Source organism: Sapajus apella, unplaced genomic scaffold (genome assembly GCF_009761245.1).
Source record: "Sapajus apella isolate SASKATOON/1434 unplaced genomic scaffold, GSC_monkey_1.0 scaffold3, whole genome shotgun sequence".
Classification (NCBI taxonomy): domain Eukaryota; kingdom Metazoa; phylum Chordata; class Mammalia; order Primates; family Cebidae; genus Sapajus; species Sapajus apella.
In genome coordinates this window covers 42261586-42279749 of record NW_022436943.1, presented here as the reverse complement: position 1 = coordinate 42279749, position 18164 = coordinate 42261586, and the positions used below count along the sequence as shown (strand labels likewise).

General features: G+C 37.3%; 1 long non-coding RNA gene across 2 annotated transcripts in view; it reads right to left on the bottom strand.

Moving 5' to 3' along the window:
* LOC116528978 overlaps positions 1 to 18164 on the bottom strand; it is a 386229-nt gene that overhangs the window by 219326 nt on the left and 148739 nt on the right. Inside the window, exon 3 of one of the 2 annotated variants that reach the window (XR_004259317.1) lies at positions 8504 to 10048. The exons of the other annotated variant lie outside the window; for it this stretch is intronic. This is a non-coding gene — a long non-coding RNA (uncharacterized LOC116528978). Of the gene's footprint in view, positions 1 to 8503; positions 10049 to 18164 lie in introns of those variants that run through there. 2 annotated transcript variants of the gene reach the window in all.

The following is an 18164-nucleotide window of genomic DNA, read 5'->3' as shown; positions in this document are numbered from 1 at the left end:
CAGCAAATATAGTTATTTTCCTCTATGGAATTCTGGTGAATAAAGTGTTCTCCAGTCTGATATGTTATTAATAATGTCATGATGAACTCCCTGATGTTGAGTTTCACTAAGCCTGTAATAAGTTAGCAGCTACTGAGTCTTTCCCTTCTCTAGGGTTCTTCAAAAGTAGATGTTGATTAATGTGTATGTGCAAAGGGGAGCTTGAAATTCTATAATTTTCAGCTGGTCTAATGAGTTTTTATATTTATAAAAGAGATTTTGCATAAATGACCTCAAATAAATCCATCTGGAGTTGGATTCAGCAAAGCTCAGAAAGCTACAGATATTTGAGTAGCAGCAGAGAAAATACAAGAAATTAGGTCTCCTGAGTCTGAGTTCTATATGTTCTTTCCACCACACATTACATTATACCCAATGTCCTAGCTCAACCAAATAAACCTCTGAAGTCCTCTGATTAGAGACCAAGAAGCATCCCCCTTCCTGATCAAGGCTGACCTCAAAGCTCTAATTCGTTTAATTCTATTTTAGTTCTTAAAAAAAAAAAAGAAAAAAAAGGACATGCTTTTCTTTTAAAATGATGCAGTGTTTGGAAACATCCCCAAGAAAAAATTCTTTCCTTTTTTTCAAAAATAAACCTCAGGGCCTGGTTTTATTTGTTTGTTTGCTTGTTTTTGGTGAGGTTGCTCTTCAAAAGAATCCACTGCACTTGGGTTGCAAAGCCATCTGCCACTACATGCTCAAGTATTGTGGTTAAAAAAATCTGGCCACCCTGCCTTTGATATAAAAGAACCACATGGGGTTGAGTCATATGCTGTGGAGAGAACACAGCTAATTATGGGATGTGCTGGGCCCAGAGAAGATGTTAACTGCTCCATAATTACAACTGCAATCCAAGGGAACAGAGTCATGGAAATCCAGTTAATATAAGGATGTCAACATAAAAATACTAAATTCTAAGCCCAAAACTACTAAAATATAGCTTCATTCTTGAACTTTTATTCTTATGTACTTCCAAACTGAAGATTTGGTTTGTCATCAGGGATATGCATAATCCTGACGCACTTTTTGCCATGAAGTAAAATTTTGTTTCAACAATGTTGTGTTATGATTGTTTGAATGATACTAAAAGGATGGTACTAGTCCAGGAGACCCAGGACCTTGGTTCTAGCTTCAGCTCTACAACCAAAATGCAATGGACCTTGTGTATGTCACTTAGATAAGTGGAGCCGGGGGGAGGGGGGTGGTTAGGGGGAAGTGAGTTGAGAGAATATCTGAATTTCTTCCCAGGACAAATAAAAATAATCCCTTTCAAAAACTATTGATCCTCAATTTTATGGCAGGCAAGTATTTGGAATTCAAAAATGAATAAAACGTAGAATAATGGCCAATTTCACAAAGTTGTTACACTTTCTCTAACTATTCCCTAATTTAGAAAGGTCATGGTGATAATAGAAACTTTAGTATTTTGATATTTTATTTTTTTATTTAAAAAAACTTTCAGCTCAAACTCTGATCAAGGGAAGTAACTACTCATGATGAGTGGACTAAGAAGGTAGTAGGTATAATAGAGGCACTCAGAACAAATATTCAATAGTATTTAAAATATTTTTAAAAATTATACTGAGTAGCTATCTACAATAAATCAGGAGCAGGTATTTTACATATAGTAACACATAATGCTACACTAACACTTCGAGGTTAATAGGTTCTTCCTTTGTTACCTGGAGATGATGCCAAGGTTCCAAGGACCAGTCAAAAGTCAGGGTTATCAACTAGCACTGACAACTGCTAGGATTAGGACACTTAACAAATTTTAAAAACAAAGCTTTTAGCATATTAATGAGTATGCAAAGGGAATGAAATTGCAACAGAAGAAATGTGTCTAACAGTGTGCTTCATCAAATATGAAAGGTAGAGTAGACTTTAAGGCATTATTTAATAGTGTTTGTCTTCATTGAGACAATTTTCTTTTGGAAATGCAGATGTCTAAGTCAATAACTATGGCAAATTATGGCCAATGAGTTTAGGGTCTTCAAGAAATAAACACTAATATTACTTTGTTTTTCAAAAGGAAAGAAGCAGCAAAGATAAAATGAATACATGTTTTGATTTACAGGGAATGAAAATCATTTCCTTCCCCCTCTCTTATTATTATGCCTGATTTTCTTTGAACCTGAATAAGCGGAAGAATTAAAACTCACATATGATTCTATCCATACACAGCCCAAACCTAGTTTAGTTATTCAAACTGATGCTGGCTGTGTATAAATCAAATATCTAAGTAGAATGACTTCTCCTATTATGTTTTTGAATAGACATAGCAAAAGGCTTTGGTGACTTTGGAAAGGCCAAGACATTTTTGGTATGTGGGGCCAAAAACAGAACTGGAAAGTAAGATGTTTTTAAAAATACCTGTTTGTATTGGATTGAATTATTTTATTCAGATCTGTTGTTGGATAAATCCATATTCATGTCTCCATTGCCTAGCATGATACCTGGCACATAACTGCTAATAAATATTTTGCAAAATAATTGAGCAATGAATGTCATGGTGTTTCTTCAGCCATGGGGCTGGAATACATTGAAACCTGAGACCTATTAACAAATTGAGATACCTCTTCTGCATTTCAGTATAAGGTATTTCAATGACTACAAGCCAACTGACTTTGTAAAAGACAGAATAATTTTCTTTTTAAGCCTTTATACTATCCTAGAATCTGACACAGTGACCTAGACATCATAAATGATGGATTAATATTGGTTGAACTGAGCAACCCTACTGACATATTGGCATACTGAAAAGCAAATCCAGAAAACCCCACTCAGGTGATACTACCTTGAATCCATAGGTAGGTTTTAAAGATTATTTGGAAAGATTTCTAAAATACTATTTTCTTATTTTATTTAGAAGGGAATTCTATGACATTAGTAGGTTGAGTAGTATTATTCCATTTTACCAATGAACAATTAAAGAACCCAAAATTTAAATGATTTTTCTAAGATTACATAACAAGTTAATAAGAGAGTCAAGATTAGAATTTAGACCTTCTAAAGTAGGTCTTCTTGGTCAAACCTACCTTGCCAATGGATACAATTCTGCAGGTAACTGGTGGGTTAGAGACAAAGACTACCCTGGCATAATAATAAAGCCAACATAATTTTGTTAATATCTTGTTATAAAGCTACCTGGAAATGTATTTATGCTTTTAATTTGTGATATCAAAGCCGCTTGTTCACATAGTTGGGTGCAGTAAATTTCTGGATATTCTTTTAATGAACAAATAGTATAAATTCACAGAGCAATCTTCTTTCAATCAATATATATTATTTTCTAAATCTTCAAGTTAAATGCCAATGGCATTGCTAATGAAATATCCCATACATACTCTAGCTTTCATAAACCCAAACTATCTTAGAGTTAATAGGCAACCTCACACACACCCTCAATCAGAGAGTTTATTCCTTTTTCTTTCTAAGCTCTTTTTCTCCTCATTAACATTTTAATTAATGATTTCTCCTATTTTGGGGGAGACTTCATGGGACTTAAGAGCCTCAGTGTGCATACAAAGAGAACAGAAGAGACAGTATCCTCCAGATCCCTTCGTCCATCCTCACATCCTTTTGTAAGGGCCCTTTGCATCTTGAAATTAATCCATCCAGTTCTTTGATACTTCAGTATTTGGGTAAGATGAAGAGAGACTCCATCTCCGAATTCAAGAAGCAATACCTGGACACCTAACTCCTTTTTCTCATTTAAAATGTTTCTGAAGTTAGCCAAGATTTAGTTTTGCTTAGGCTGCTTTCTGCAGCTGTCCTGGGTTCTTCCTACCATCGTAAGTCTCTCTGGGCAAGAACTCTACTTTGGTCATGTGATAAATAGCTTCAACCTGAATAGAGAGCCTTCGAGCAGCATTCTTGGAGGTGGGTCTTAGTGAGCCACACATCCACATTGAAACCCAAAAGATATTCTAAGTCTTTAAGTTATCAAATCCCACTGGAAGTTTATTTAAATTTGCAGTTTATGTAAAAATAGATGAAATTTCACGAAGCTTTACAAAGATATTAATGCCCCAAATCAGGTCTATGCTATGCAAATATTTTCCAAAGCACAGGAACTAGGAGGCTTGCCTGCTAAATTTCTTGGTAATCAGTTGAGGACTATTATATAGTTTCTTTTTTAGGTTTCAAAACTCTTCCTTCTGAAGGAAATTCATATACATTGGCCATGTATCCTCTAGTGCAGCTGATTTCCATTTAAATGTAAATAAGTGGCATATGTTAATATCAAAAAAAAAGTGTGTGATGAAACGAATTCTGGCAAACCTTCTCTTTATTGTCCAGATATTTTATCTTAGCTTTCTCATTCCAGCTGGTACCTGAAAAAGCACTGTGGACAGACAAAGTGAGCTCAAAGGGAGGAAGGAAGGCGAAAGTAAGAGCTCAAGTCACCTTCCTCCTACTTCTCTTTCCCTTGGGCCACATTTGAATTTTATTTAGTGTTAATTGGTTTTGTCTTATTTTTAAAACTAAATTAGAGAATACCTCCAAGCCTCTTTGTAAACAAGGAAATTCTCTAAGAACATCAGTAATGAATGGCACAGAATTACACACACACACACACACACACACACACACACACCCACAATCAGTCAATTGAGAAGGATACAGAGTCCAACTGAAGAAAACAAAGCTAAGAATCTCTTTATTCTTTGAGGCCACTCATGTTTGTTTCCCCTCTGTATTTGCATTTCAGAGGAAATATAACAATTGATCCATGCCAGCTGAAGTCCCGCTTCAGTCCATATTCTAGACCTTTTGAGTTTCAACCAGCTAGGTTCTGAAACACAAAACACAACGTCCTGTTGCCAAAATATTTACTTTGCAAAACAGGCTGTTCTTCCTATTCGGCCATGGACTCAGCATATCCCAAAGAAATGCATTGTAAAGCTAGTTCTTTCAGCATGTAAAAAATCTGATCCTGGAGCAACATTTCTTAGTATTACCTATCCATTTAGTAAACAGACATTGTATATTAGATTGAGACCACATTTAAGGGATACTGTTTTTCCTGGCTGCAGTGAATGGTTCTCTCCCTGAGTCCCCACAATTTGGTTTGGCAGCCTGATGTCAATCGGTAAAAATGACGAGACAGGCCTCAATCATTTTAGAGGTTTTGTCTGACAAAGTTAAGGACACACAACTGGGAGAAACGTCTATGCTTTTCTCCAAAGATGATTTTAAGGGCTCCGAATTTAAAGGAGAAAGAGTGAGATATTAAGAAATACAAAATTTTCACATAAGAGGTGGGTAGGGAAAAATAGCCATTCATGCTTTTGTCTGGCTCAGTGAATCTGCATTTTTTTTTTTTTACAGAAAATGATATAGACAGATGGGGTAGAGGAAGAATGCAGGGAATCTACACTTTACATAAGATAACATAGACGAAATGGGGAAGGGGAACTATCAGATATGCATTTGTGTCTGGTGGGCAGGTGGGATGACTGCACCTGTAAAGATAAGCTATCAATTTACATTGCCATGGTGAAATTTTAACAGAAACACCTTAAAGATCTTGCAGCTCACTAGTAATTTCCTTGTGGGAAAAATACGAAGGAGACGTTTAGCTTTTCATCTTGTAACCACCTTATTTAGGAACCAAAACGGGAGGCAGGTTTGCACGACCCAGTTCCCAGCTTGACTTTTCCCTTTGGCTTAATGAGTTTGGGGTCCCAAGATTTAATTTCCTTTCACACCTACTAAATTAATCTACCAAAAAAAATGGGAAAGTTGTGGCTTTGAATTCTGAAAAGTCACTCTAGATTGTGTTTATCAATTTAAATATATTGTTCTGTATGGTACTGAGGGAGGCCAGGGTTGGAGTCAGAGACTAAAATTGACTTCCCACTATGTTAACTGGCTGAGGAGCTTTAGCAATTCATGTACTCTCTCTAAAATTTGTGTTTCCTTATCTGTAAAATGGAAATAATATCTAACCCAAAGGAATATTATGAAGATTAAATGAGGCAATTTATGTATAATAGTTATGTTGCTGGCACTTAATAATAGTTCAGGAGATTCTGGTGATGATGATGATAATTCTGAGTTATATCTATAGATAGTGCTGTAATGGAAGAAAACACAAGAATTTTGAGGCTAGTCAACTCTCAATTACCTATGATAATGAGAAAAGATTACTTATCGTAGAAGGTAAGATCATTAATAAATAATCTAAAAATGTATTTAACAAATTGAATATTTATTGTTTTTTATTATGAAAGTTACATACACTTATTGTAAAATTTTCAAATGACAAATATGTGTAAGGTAGAAGTCACATTTTACACTTCCCAACTGTAAGATTCAGTGATTTTTTTTTCATATTTCTTTAGGTATGTCTATATGTGTGTGTATATATAATAAATAAATTATTTAAACAAAAGCGGATCATATTATATATGCTGTCCTACAGATCGATTCAGTTCTCTTCGTATCATTACATCTGAAATCTCGCCTTGATTTAAAATGCTATGTAATACAACACTATATAAATATACAAAAATTTATTTACCTAAAGCTGTTTTGAAATGTAAATTGCTTAAAATTTGTAAGAAATACAATGCTCCAATAAGTAAAAACCACACTTTGGACAATGGTACAGAGAATTTCTCCAATCTTTTGAAGATAAATTAAGGTATTGTTAGAAGAAAGGAAATAAATGAAAGGAAGGAAGGAAAAGTTTAAAAGTTTATTGTTGAATTTTGCTGGTAATTTTCCTGAATGAGAATGAGCTGAATTGGGTAGCACTCTTGCTGGTGTGCTTGCATAGCCTCAGAGAAAAACTATACAGTTCAACATAATTCATCTTCAATGAAAATGTTATATTCTCATCTAATCAATCTAGTTCTCGGTTTCCAGAGTTTTTCTAACACTCTCGCCTTGTGCAGTTATCCCATTGGGAATCACCTCTCCAGGCTACTTTCACTAAGTCTAGAGCCAGACAGCAAGGCTTCTTCAATGTTACGCCCAGAATTTAACCAGCAAAACACCTCAGTGTCATAAGTTCATTTTGTAGATGAAATAGGGCAGGCTTTGGATGTGACTTTAAGATATGGAAGAGGAGTATTTTTCTTCAGTGTTAACTTTGGGAGCATGTTGAGCAACCAAACATTTTAGAGGTACCAGTTCTTGATAATATTACATACTGGCAGATATTGTTTGAGCAGACATCCTTGATTTAAAAGATGATTCTCTCTACTCTAGTGAATCTACATATACTATGTGATTTCAATCAAAACTTCAATCAGATTTTTCAAATAGACATTTATTTGCTGATCCTAAAGTTAACCAAAAAAGTACCTGCCCCAAAATAGTCAGGAAGTTCTGCATCAAAATAATAATGTAGTAAATCAAAATATAAAGTTGTTATAAAAGTGACACTGTAATTTGGAGGGAAAATAATGGACTATTCAAAATGGAATTAGAAGAAGTAGACATCTATTTGGAAAAAAATAATAAGCTACGTATTTCATTCTAAACCCAAATGAAAGGACTAAGATATTAAAAAGATTTAAAGATTATCAGAAGAAACACAATGCTGATAAGATTAATACATTATGACTTGAAATGTGAGCATAACATACTAGTAGAAACCATGGGATACATACATATTGGATATAATATGAAGAAGGCCACACACATGACAGAGGCGCAAGTGGCTTCTTGAAGCTGACAACAGCTCCTGGCTGAAAGTCAACTAAGAAATAAGTGCTTCATTGTTACAACCAAAAGGAACTAGACTCTACCGACAGCCTGAATAAGCAGGTTCTTCCCCAGGCCCTCCAGATAAGAGCCCAGTGTGCTAGACACCTTGACTTTGGCCTTGTAAGATGATAAGCAAAGAACAAATCCAAGCCTCCCAGACCTCTGACCCACAACTGTGAGATAATAAATGTGTGGTGATTTCAGCTGCTAAGTCTGTGATAATTAACAAACATAAATGCCACACAGCTGATTTTTTTTTCCTAAAAAAAAAAAAGGTGGGTCTCAAAAATGTTAGCTAAATAACAAAACAGCACATATAGTGTTATTACATTTTACTTTAAAAATAATCTAGGTATGTGTTAAGGCACAGAAAACAAGTCTAAAATGACACACATCGCACTCTTGGAAAAGGAGTAGGATTGGGGTTGATAGATGAGAAGGAGAGCCTCATTTTTTATTTTATATAAGTCGTAAAGATAGCTCTACATTGTTCATTTATTGTAATCAGAAGGTATTAAGTTTCAAATTGTTATTATTATTATGAGACAGAGTCTTGCTCTGTAACCCCAGCTGGAGTGCAATGGCATGATTTTGGCTCATTGCAACTTCCACTCCCGCAGTTCAAGCGAGCAATTCTCCTGCCTCAGCCTCCTAAGTAGCTGTGATTACAGGCATATGCCACCACATCCAACTAATTTATGTATTTTTAGTAGAGAGAGGGTTTTGCCATGTTGGCCAGGCTGGTCTTAAACTCCTGGCCTCAAGTGATCCCCCTGCCTCAGCCCCCCGAGAGTGCTGAGATTATATGCATAAGCTACCGTACCCATCCTGTATTAATTTTATGATGAAATGTTTTTAAAAGTAAAGTACATGGGATCTCTACTCGCTAGAACACTATCTACCAAGTGCTTAAACGTAATATTTATGGCTGTGTATCTTCTAAAACCTGATGTTTTATATTAATTTTATATCTAGAAAATTCTTTGCTAATCTTCATAGCTTCACAGATTAGTTTCTGCATACATATAACTATTCCTTCCTATAAAATGTAGTTACCAGTGTGAAATATGCCAACTACTTAAATATACAAAACGATTGATATGATAAATAGAGGGCCGAAAAGAGGGCAAAAAAGAATATCCTGGAGAAACCTGGCTTGAGAGGGTTCTCTTCAACTCAATTCACTAAAAATGCCGGAGGACACACAGCTTGGAAAATGACCATATTTTTTCAAAGACACACCCTTATTTTGAAGAAACACCCAAAACTTGTGTGTAGAATAGTCAGTCATCTGTTTTGTACCCTAACTTGTCCTCCTTTTTTATCTAAAATCAAGGCAATACTTTAGAAAACTTAAAATAATAAGAGGTTTTACATCAGTGCCTTTTAGTATTGATGTCAGAAAACAAAGTGAATGCTATCTTCAACTGAAAACTCACTCTTACAGAGTAGTATATCAAGTCACTTATTTACTAAAGCATGAGAGTAAAGCTACCATCAAGGAAATATTGCTCTTTCGGCCATGGTCAGAATTATATTCTCTCCAATAGCTGACTATAATGTCCTTTTTGCTACTGTTTGTTAAATGTTTGTGATGTTCTAATTTCTATAGCCATGTTTATCTACCTAACCACATAGTGAAATCTGCATTTGGAAGACTAGATTTATTTCATTATAGTTTCTCAGAGACAAAACAAAAATATTTGTTTTAACTTATCCATTGGGAAAAAATACCATTTATTTCTTATTAAATTAATCCTCATATTGGATTTGAACATGAAAATAATGAGAATGATGCCTTTGCAGCTGAACAGAGAGTAAGGGAAACTTAGAATACATCGCTCTTTCCCTTCTTCAAAATGAGATTATCAGTAGGATATGAAACTTAGTTTCTTGAATCACTGAGAAAGACACCATCCCTAGTCTTTCTAATCACACACCTGCTACCAACCACTGCTTAATGTCACTGAGGCCTGTTTTGCTTGAATTCTTCTTCTATCTCCCAAAACCAGAGAACTATATGTATCCCCAGATCATATGTGCTTCCACTTTCTGCAGTTAATGTTCCCGAAGACCCTTCTGGATGGATACCACAGTGTGCTCTCAGAGCTACTTGCAAAAATGAACTCCACTTACTTGTGTTATGAAGCACTGGGTACCCAGGAGCATCCAACTAAGTAATCCAACTTAGCTTAACATCCTAAGGCTTAATCAAGGAAACCCCAGCTCTGCCACTGGTGTATCCTTTAGCATATTACTTGACTTCCCTCCTCATCAGTTTTCCTATCTGCAATACAGAATAATAAAAATACTTACTCCAGAGTTTTCATGATTGTTAAATGGGGTCATATGGTGTCTGACACATAGAAAGTTTAAAAAATAAGTTAGCTCTAATTGCTAGCATTCTCACTATCTATCTGCACACCCATGTTGGCCAGACTTATTCAGCAAAACAGGTAACCCCAGTTCCTCTTTCTACTCTCTCTTTCTCCCAAGTGCAATCAGGAATGAATGTATTCACTAATCAGGGAAGCAGCCCCTCAGACAAGGTACTGAGATATCGATGTAACAGAAATCCTTAATCTAGGGAAAACTTTTATTTGCAAAGAATCTAATATGAGTCACTATAGTGGGGCAATGTCAAGATCTATATCATGCAGGTGAAAGACAACTATTTTATAGTTGCAAGGCCAGTACACTGCAAGGCCAGTGCACTGCCTGCAGGTTTCCCCAGTCTCTGCGTAACTAAGCCAGATAGAAGGCAACTCCAGCAGCAAGGGGCTGAACTGGAGTTCTGCCTCGCATCCCAGCTATGCCTGCCCTGCCATCTTTCATCTCACTTTCTCAGGACCCAGACAAATAGGACACAAGTTCCATGGGTCATGCCACTGTATAAGCACTACCCCTCTAAAACCAGGCCCTCTGTAGTTCATTGTGTGCAAACGTGTCAGTTGCTAGATCATGAACTTAAAGGGGGAACCAAGTTTCCTTTCTCTTTGTTTTTATTTGGTCATTTGTCTTGTACTGTGTCTGGAAAAGAACACTTAATAAAGGATGAAAGAATGGTAGTAATATTCATAAGCAAGTCAATGGAACCAGCCTAAAGTAAAAGGGGAAATTATCATGTTATTTCCCAACTCATTGTGAGATCCTTTTTTCCACCTATAGAGGATGCTCTTCCCCTTGGTTATCAGTGCCCTCTAGCATGCCTTAGCTTCTCTCCATCCCCTGCTTTGGACTCCTTCCCTCAAATCTCTGTGTCAGAATCCTACTCTCTCTTTCTACCAAGTGGCAATCAGGAGTGAATGCATTCATTAATCAGGGAAGCACCCCCTCAGACAAGGTACTGACATATCGATGTAACAGAAATCCTTAATCTAAGGAAAACTCTTATTTGCAAAGAATCTAATATGAGTCACTATAGTGGGGCAATGTCAAGATCTATATCAGGCAGGTGAAAGACAACTATTTCATTGTTCTTTCTTTTGGGGATCCCAATGATCTCTTTAAGTGACCGTAGAGAAATGCTGCTGTACATGTAGGATCTGAATAAGTCTGGCCAGCCAGCTACTGCTTTACTAATTCTTTTTTCTTTGGGTCCTCCAGAACCACTCTTGAAAGAATCAAAGTTTATGCGGAAGGCATTATAAGAAGAGTTGCAAGAAATTAGAGATGGCAGAAGGGTTATCCAGTTCCTCACCAGAGGCCAGAAGCAGCATCGTTCCAAATACAATCAAATGTTTGATTTCTTTGGATGGCCGCATGAGTAAATGTGACCAGAGACTGCTACTTTCCCTCTCAGTTGAAAGCTTCTGCTAAATGAAGCATAGCAGCTCTAAGAGAAAGTGAGGGGAAAACCCCCCAATGACTAGTCAAGAAACTTTCAAAGTAACTGAGGAAGTCATTGGAGGAAAAGAAAGAGAAAGCCTGCCAAATCAACTGCTTTTCAGATGGCACCTCCTATGACCTCTGAATTGCCTAAGAGTTCTTTGGAAGAGAACATGTATTGCACTACCTTGATTGGCTTTATTATATTAGAGTGTAAACCCCTAAGGACAAAATCTTGTAGTAGACTTGGTAAGTCAGGCTACAGGGGTTTGATCACAGCATCTGTAACTTATACATCTATCACCCTGAGCTAGTTATCTCATCTCTCTGGTCTTCATTTTTATTTTTGCAAAATGAAGATGATCATACTATTTACCCTCTAAGATTATTATCAGTATTGCTTGAATGAAATCATCCATCTAAAACCCCATGCACAGGGCAGGACACGTATTGGCACTCAATAATTATCAATATGAACTGCTACTACTGATCATTGCTGCCCTCCAAGTACAGTGCCCACTGAAGAGAATATTTTCAAGACAGATACAATTTAATAGATAAATCTCAAGTATTGGCCTGTAGAGCTGCTACCTGGATGTATAAATTAAATGGCCTACAAAAATTGTACCATCATATCATCATATCTCCGGTTAACTTATCACAAACTTCTGTTCTTATCATTTGGTACCGTGATATGAAATATTTGAGGCAGCTGTATGTGGAAAATAGGAACTTAAATTAGGTTGAGAGAGTTATTTCTTTATTCAATAAACAATTTTGAAACAGATACAGTTTTCCAGTCCCTTCAAATCACTAAGAAAGCTACAAAAGAATACAATTCATATATAATTCTTATCGATAGCAGCTTATATTTATTACTCATCACTGAATAGGCATTGTGTTAGGTTCTTTACATATATTATCTCATTTTATCTTGACAAAAACCAGCAAGGTAATTTTAGAGAGAAGAAAACTGAGACTCAAAAATATTTAATGACTTGCCTGACATTTTTCAGCTAAAATTTTCAAGAGCCAAAGCCCACTCTGCAATTCTAAAGCCTGTTTTCTTTCTATTCTCTTGGCATTTCTCTTTCAATATCTCACCATAATGTCAGGTAGAATGGAATAAGCACTGGATTAGAGGTACAAGTAAATTATTATAGAACTCAGGGAGGGAAAATGGTAGAGTTGAATGGTAGAGGATTTGGGAAGGTTTTCTTCAGGGCATTTAAAATGAATCATATACAATACATGGAATTACAGAGGAAAGGGAGGAGCGGGGAAAACGGGGACATCAGGAATGAAAACCCTATCAGCAAAGATTCAGTAAGGTCAACTTGCAGGGGAGAGTTGCTGTGTGGTGAGATACAGAGAATAGGCTGCAAATATGGGCAGATTATGTGTCCAGGTGGAAGTCAATCTCCAGTGTTAGAAAAGATTGTTAAATATTTTAAGCATGGACAAAACTTCCCTGTATCTTTACAAACCTGGTTGCATAACTGAAGCAAAGATCAACTTAAGCTCTACCATAATTTTGAAAAATGATACCAGTTCCTGTCTGAGCAAGTCTGACTTCACAATATTTGTCCACAGTGTATGTAGACGCACACATATACCACTGTGAGTAGCTGATGTCTGCACAGTCATATCTTGGCCATTCATTCTCTCCACCCAATTTCTCTCATATGGGAAATCACCCAGAGATCATTCTTAGTTCCACAAATAGCTGATCCGCAAATATTTATGGTAAAGTCAGTCTGTTGCAAGATCCAAAAGAGAGAGGGAGAGGGAAAAGGAGAAAAAGAGGAAGATGGAGAGGGAGAGGGAAATGGCAAGAGAGGGGAAGGGGGAAAGGAGAGAGAAAGAGAGAGAGAGAGAGAGCTAGAGTACTATTTTATTAGTGGTTTAGAAGCAGGTGTTTTAAGAGGCATACAGAATTTAAAAATGTCAAGCCTAGGCACCAATATAGAGCTTGGGCCATGATGTTCAGAGACTTGCAGACTTTCAAGATGGCCGATTTTACCAAGTTTTATAGATGAAATGTTTAGAAAGCCTGAACTGCACCCAAACCCAATGCTCCTGTTGCCCTAGACTCTTCCCAAACATTTTATCATTTAGTTGTTCTGAAACCAATGACTGCTGCCTCTAGAATACAACCCGTTTCCCTCTGAAAGGAAGGCTTTTTTTGGCTACAGCAAAAGGAAAGTGGGAAGATAAAACAAACTTTAATTCATCTGTTCTTACTCATAGGTTTCCCATCAAGGATGGGTTTTATCCTTATTTAGAATCAATACTAAGTAAAGAAAGTATAAATATACCAATTGAAAAATGCTTTCTGTGGAGGCCTTGGCAGCCACAGCAAATTGCTTGAGGTTTAGAGACACCAGGCATTTCCCCTAGGTTTTATTCTGAAACCCTCAAGTGTTAAAGGCAATCATTTCCTGGGACCCTTGATATAATAGCATATAGGATCTGTTAATAGGGTTTCCTTTTTTTGTTTTGTTTTGATTTTTTTAGTTCTGAAATGGAGGTAAATTTCTAACAGACCAAAGGAGTTTTTATACCCTAATTGCTTTTGTTGAATATTTCTCCCCAAAAGATAATAGAAGCTGTAGCTAAGTTGAGTATTACTATGTTTGAGAACATAAGAAGATTTTGAAGAAACTGGAAGATTTCCCCTGGGCATCTCCCATTGGTTAGACTGGTGTCAAGGAACTCAAATGTCAGAATGCTCCTAGAGTCTCCATAGGCTACCATAAGTGGCATAGACTCTGGCCTTAATTCCCTTATCGTTCCTCACACCGGCACTTTAACCCAAGGGAAAGTTGAACTTCAAAGAAAGTTTAGACTTTTTGTCTGTATGGTAGGAGAGTTTAACTGGCATGTTCCTTTAGGATCCCCCTAGTGCTAGTCTATTTCACTTCTTGGGGTTGCCCTAGACCAAGCTTGTCTAACCCTTGGCCCACAGGCCGCATGTGGCTCAGGATGGTTTTGAAGGCAGCCCAAGACAAATTTGTAAACTTTCTTAAAAACTGAGGAGTTTTTGCAATTTTTTAAAGCTCATCGGTTATTGTTAGTGTATTTTACTTACGGCCCAAGATAATTCTTCTTCCAGTGTGGCCTAGGGAAGCCAAAAGATTGGACACCCCTTCCCTAGACAAACATGAAATGAACCGCAAGACAAGGGGTCAAAGCTGAATATCCTAAGAAAGTAAAAGGGAAATGGATATTGGGGGTGCATTTAAAGGGTTTATGGGTAGATTTGTTCTCTGGCTTTTGGAAGATCCGAAATCTTTTGGCCAATGTCGTCTTTGGGTTAATGAGTCTCAAATTAGCTCACTTTGTTGAGGACATGGAGCAACTTATTTTCATAAAAAGTGAAGGCAAACAGCCTTGAGTTCAGGTCTTGGACCACTCTCTGGTCACTTTTTCACTAGACTATGCCACCTAAATTTTCTCTTGATACCTAAAGGAAGAACATAAAATAAAAGGAAGATGACTTGAAAAGATCAAACTACTATTCCCAGGCTTTCTAAAGACTATTCCAGAAAATGTTACACAAAAAAATGCCTTCAGTGTGCAAAAAGTGTAAGAAATTAGAAAATTAATGTCCTCTTAGAGCTTCAAACTTAGCATTAAAGTGGTTAGAAGATCCTACTGTAAGGATACCTATATGCATTGTCTTAAACTGGCATTTTTCAACTTATGTAACCTATGAAAAACTACCAATTATCACTGTATTTAGTTTGTAAATCTGTAGATATGACCACACTTATAGGCCTATGGAAAGAACATTTTATCTGCACTGTGAAGTAACCATCTCACTCATCTTAGCATGTGCCTATTTCATCTCCTTTTTCCTAATTACCTTCATTTGGCACAGAATTGACTTTTAGTTCAGGGTTCACATCCTGATCTCAGCAATTTCCTTATTCCAACTATTAACATGACACTTCTGTAACCCCAATATTACCTAGTATAATTCTTGCATACCATGGATACAGAAATATTTGTGACTATCCTGTAACTGGTTTATATAAGGCTTTTCTGTCATTTTTCTGTGGGGACAAAAGCATGAAGTGAATGACCAAGCTGGTCACTTATATATGGGCACCATTGATTTCTATCACACATTGGTTTGCGGTATACTATCCAATGATGCATGCCCAATCTCTCATGCGTTAGTGAGAGGAGTGTGGCCAATCTGAGCCTCCCTTAAGTGAAAGTCCAGGGAAAAGGAAGCCACAAGCATCCCCTTTCAAAGCCAGTAAGCGCAAATCAAGGTCAGCAGTTAAAGGCCATGGTCATCAGCTCAGTGACCCGTCTTTATCCCTCAGGGCTGGTTCAGTTCCAGATAAGCTCTGGTGGGGAGGAACGAGTCCAGACCAGAGTGGCCAGATGTTTCACATGATATACAGTTGCTCCTTGAGGTCCACCCAGCTGTAGGCCATCTCTTAGGTGTAACCCCAAATGACAAAGTCATAGACAATAACAAGTAGCAGATACACATGGGCACAGATAACAAGACTCAGTCATATGCATTTATTAATCAGAAGAAACAAAAACAATTTTTTTAGACAGAAATAAATGGACTTGAGATGTGGGGACTCAACACATTGCATTATTACTCTTAATCATGGACTCTGACTCAGAAGATTTAGACTGCAACCTGAGGTATTATGCTCACAATCCCCTTTATCCCTCAATTTCATTATCTATAAAATGAAAATGAAATAGAATCATATAGAGAACATGGCAAGTAGGCAGTTCCTAGCATAGAATAAGTATCCATTAAACATTTTCCTTAATGGGACAGTGTGACAACTCCATCATTTGGTCATTGTTAGTTGGGATCTCTTTGAAGTTGACCTTAAGACCACCTCAATGTCTTTCTTGCCTTATTCCATTCTTCCCGTTTCTTTCCTCTCCCTCTCCCTTCTCGATCCTCTTCTCTATTTCTTTTCTCTTTGATCTCCTTTGATATACCAGGTCAACTATGATCTTTCAAATGCCTACTCCCCCCTTATAGATGGAGTGGGGGGGAGAGAGAGAGACTGAACAATGTCCCAGCTAGGGAAGAGAGTGGGGGACAGGTTCTCCCCACAGATATGCTGCCTAAAAGTGGTCACTGGAATGAAGGAGGGTGACAAGTTCTGGTGACAGTAGCTGCCACACATCTCAGGATCTGAGGAACAATGGTGTAAATGTATCTTTTTTTAATCTCTTACTTCACCATGAAATTGCCAGGATCTAGCCCCACCACTGTCCTCTCAAACTCATATGCAGTCCACTAAGAGCACTCAGCTTAACTGCCTTTGACTGTCGTGAGGGTAACGCCAACCCGTAATACTAAGGTGTCCATTGGACTGCTGGCCAAGACATACTAGCTGCTTTTTTTGTAACTGGAAATCATTTACTTAACCAGTATTTCTCAGAAATCAAATATGATTCAGTCACTAATTTGAAAAGAAGTTATTTTGCAGAAGTATTCAATGACTCCATAACAACGTAGACACATGCAAGCACCTCTTTAGTAAACATTAGCAGTTTTTAAGTAATATTTGTAAAGAATATAAAAGGTATGTGGACAAATATACAAATGACAGATGTACAGCTTGATGAATTTTCATAAAGGGAGCACACCCATATAACTTTCACCCTGACCAAGAAATAGAATATTCTAAGCAACCCTAATCCCCCCTCCATCACCTCCATCACCCTCTCTTCTAGTGGCAAGCCCTCTCAGGGTAACATTAGCAGAGTTCTGACACCGCAGGTTAGCTGTACTGTTTTTGAACTTCATTTAAATGGAATTAATCAGTCTCTAATCTCTTGCAGTCTGGCCATTCTTTACTCAACATATGATTGTAAGAGTCATCCATACTGTCACATGCAGTAAATGTTCATTTGTTTTCATTGATGTAGATTAGCCTTTATCAGCCAATTTCAATTAGCTTTACATATAAAACCTTGCACAGTTCTACGTGCTTATAAAAACAGGAGCTGTGTATTGACTATAGCAAGATCAACAATTTGCTTAAATTTTACATCTATTTATTCTTTCTCCTACAGGCTTCTACCCACAATAGTCCAGACCCAGCCATGAAAATGCGCTTCAATTTTTGTATTTCTTGCCTCCGTTTTCAAGGTTCTGCCTCACCAATTGATATTGTTTGGATGTTTGTCCTCCCCAGATCTCATGTTGAAATGTAATTTCCAGTGTTGGTGGTGGGGCTTCATGGGAGATGTTGGATCATGTAGGTGAATCCCCTATGAGGGGTTTAGCACCACCTGCTTAGTGCCACGTTTGTTCTCACTCAGTTAGTTCCTGTGAGATCTGATTGTTTAAAAGTCTGGGACCTCCCCACCCTTGCTCTTTTGCTCCCTCTTGCCCTGTGATGTGTCTGCTTTCCTTTTGCCTTCCACCATGATTGGAAGCTTCCTGAGGCTCACCAGAAGCAAATGCTAGCACCACACTCACTGTATGGCCTGCAGAACCATAAGCCTGTGAGCCAATTCAACCACTTTTCTTTATAAATTGCCCAGTCTCAGGAATTTCTTTATAGCAACGCAAA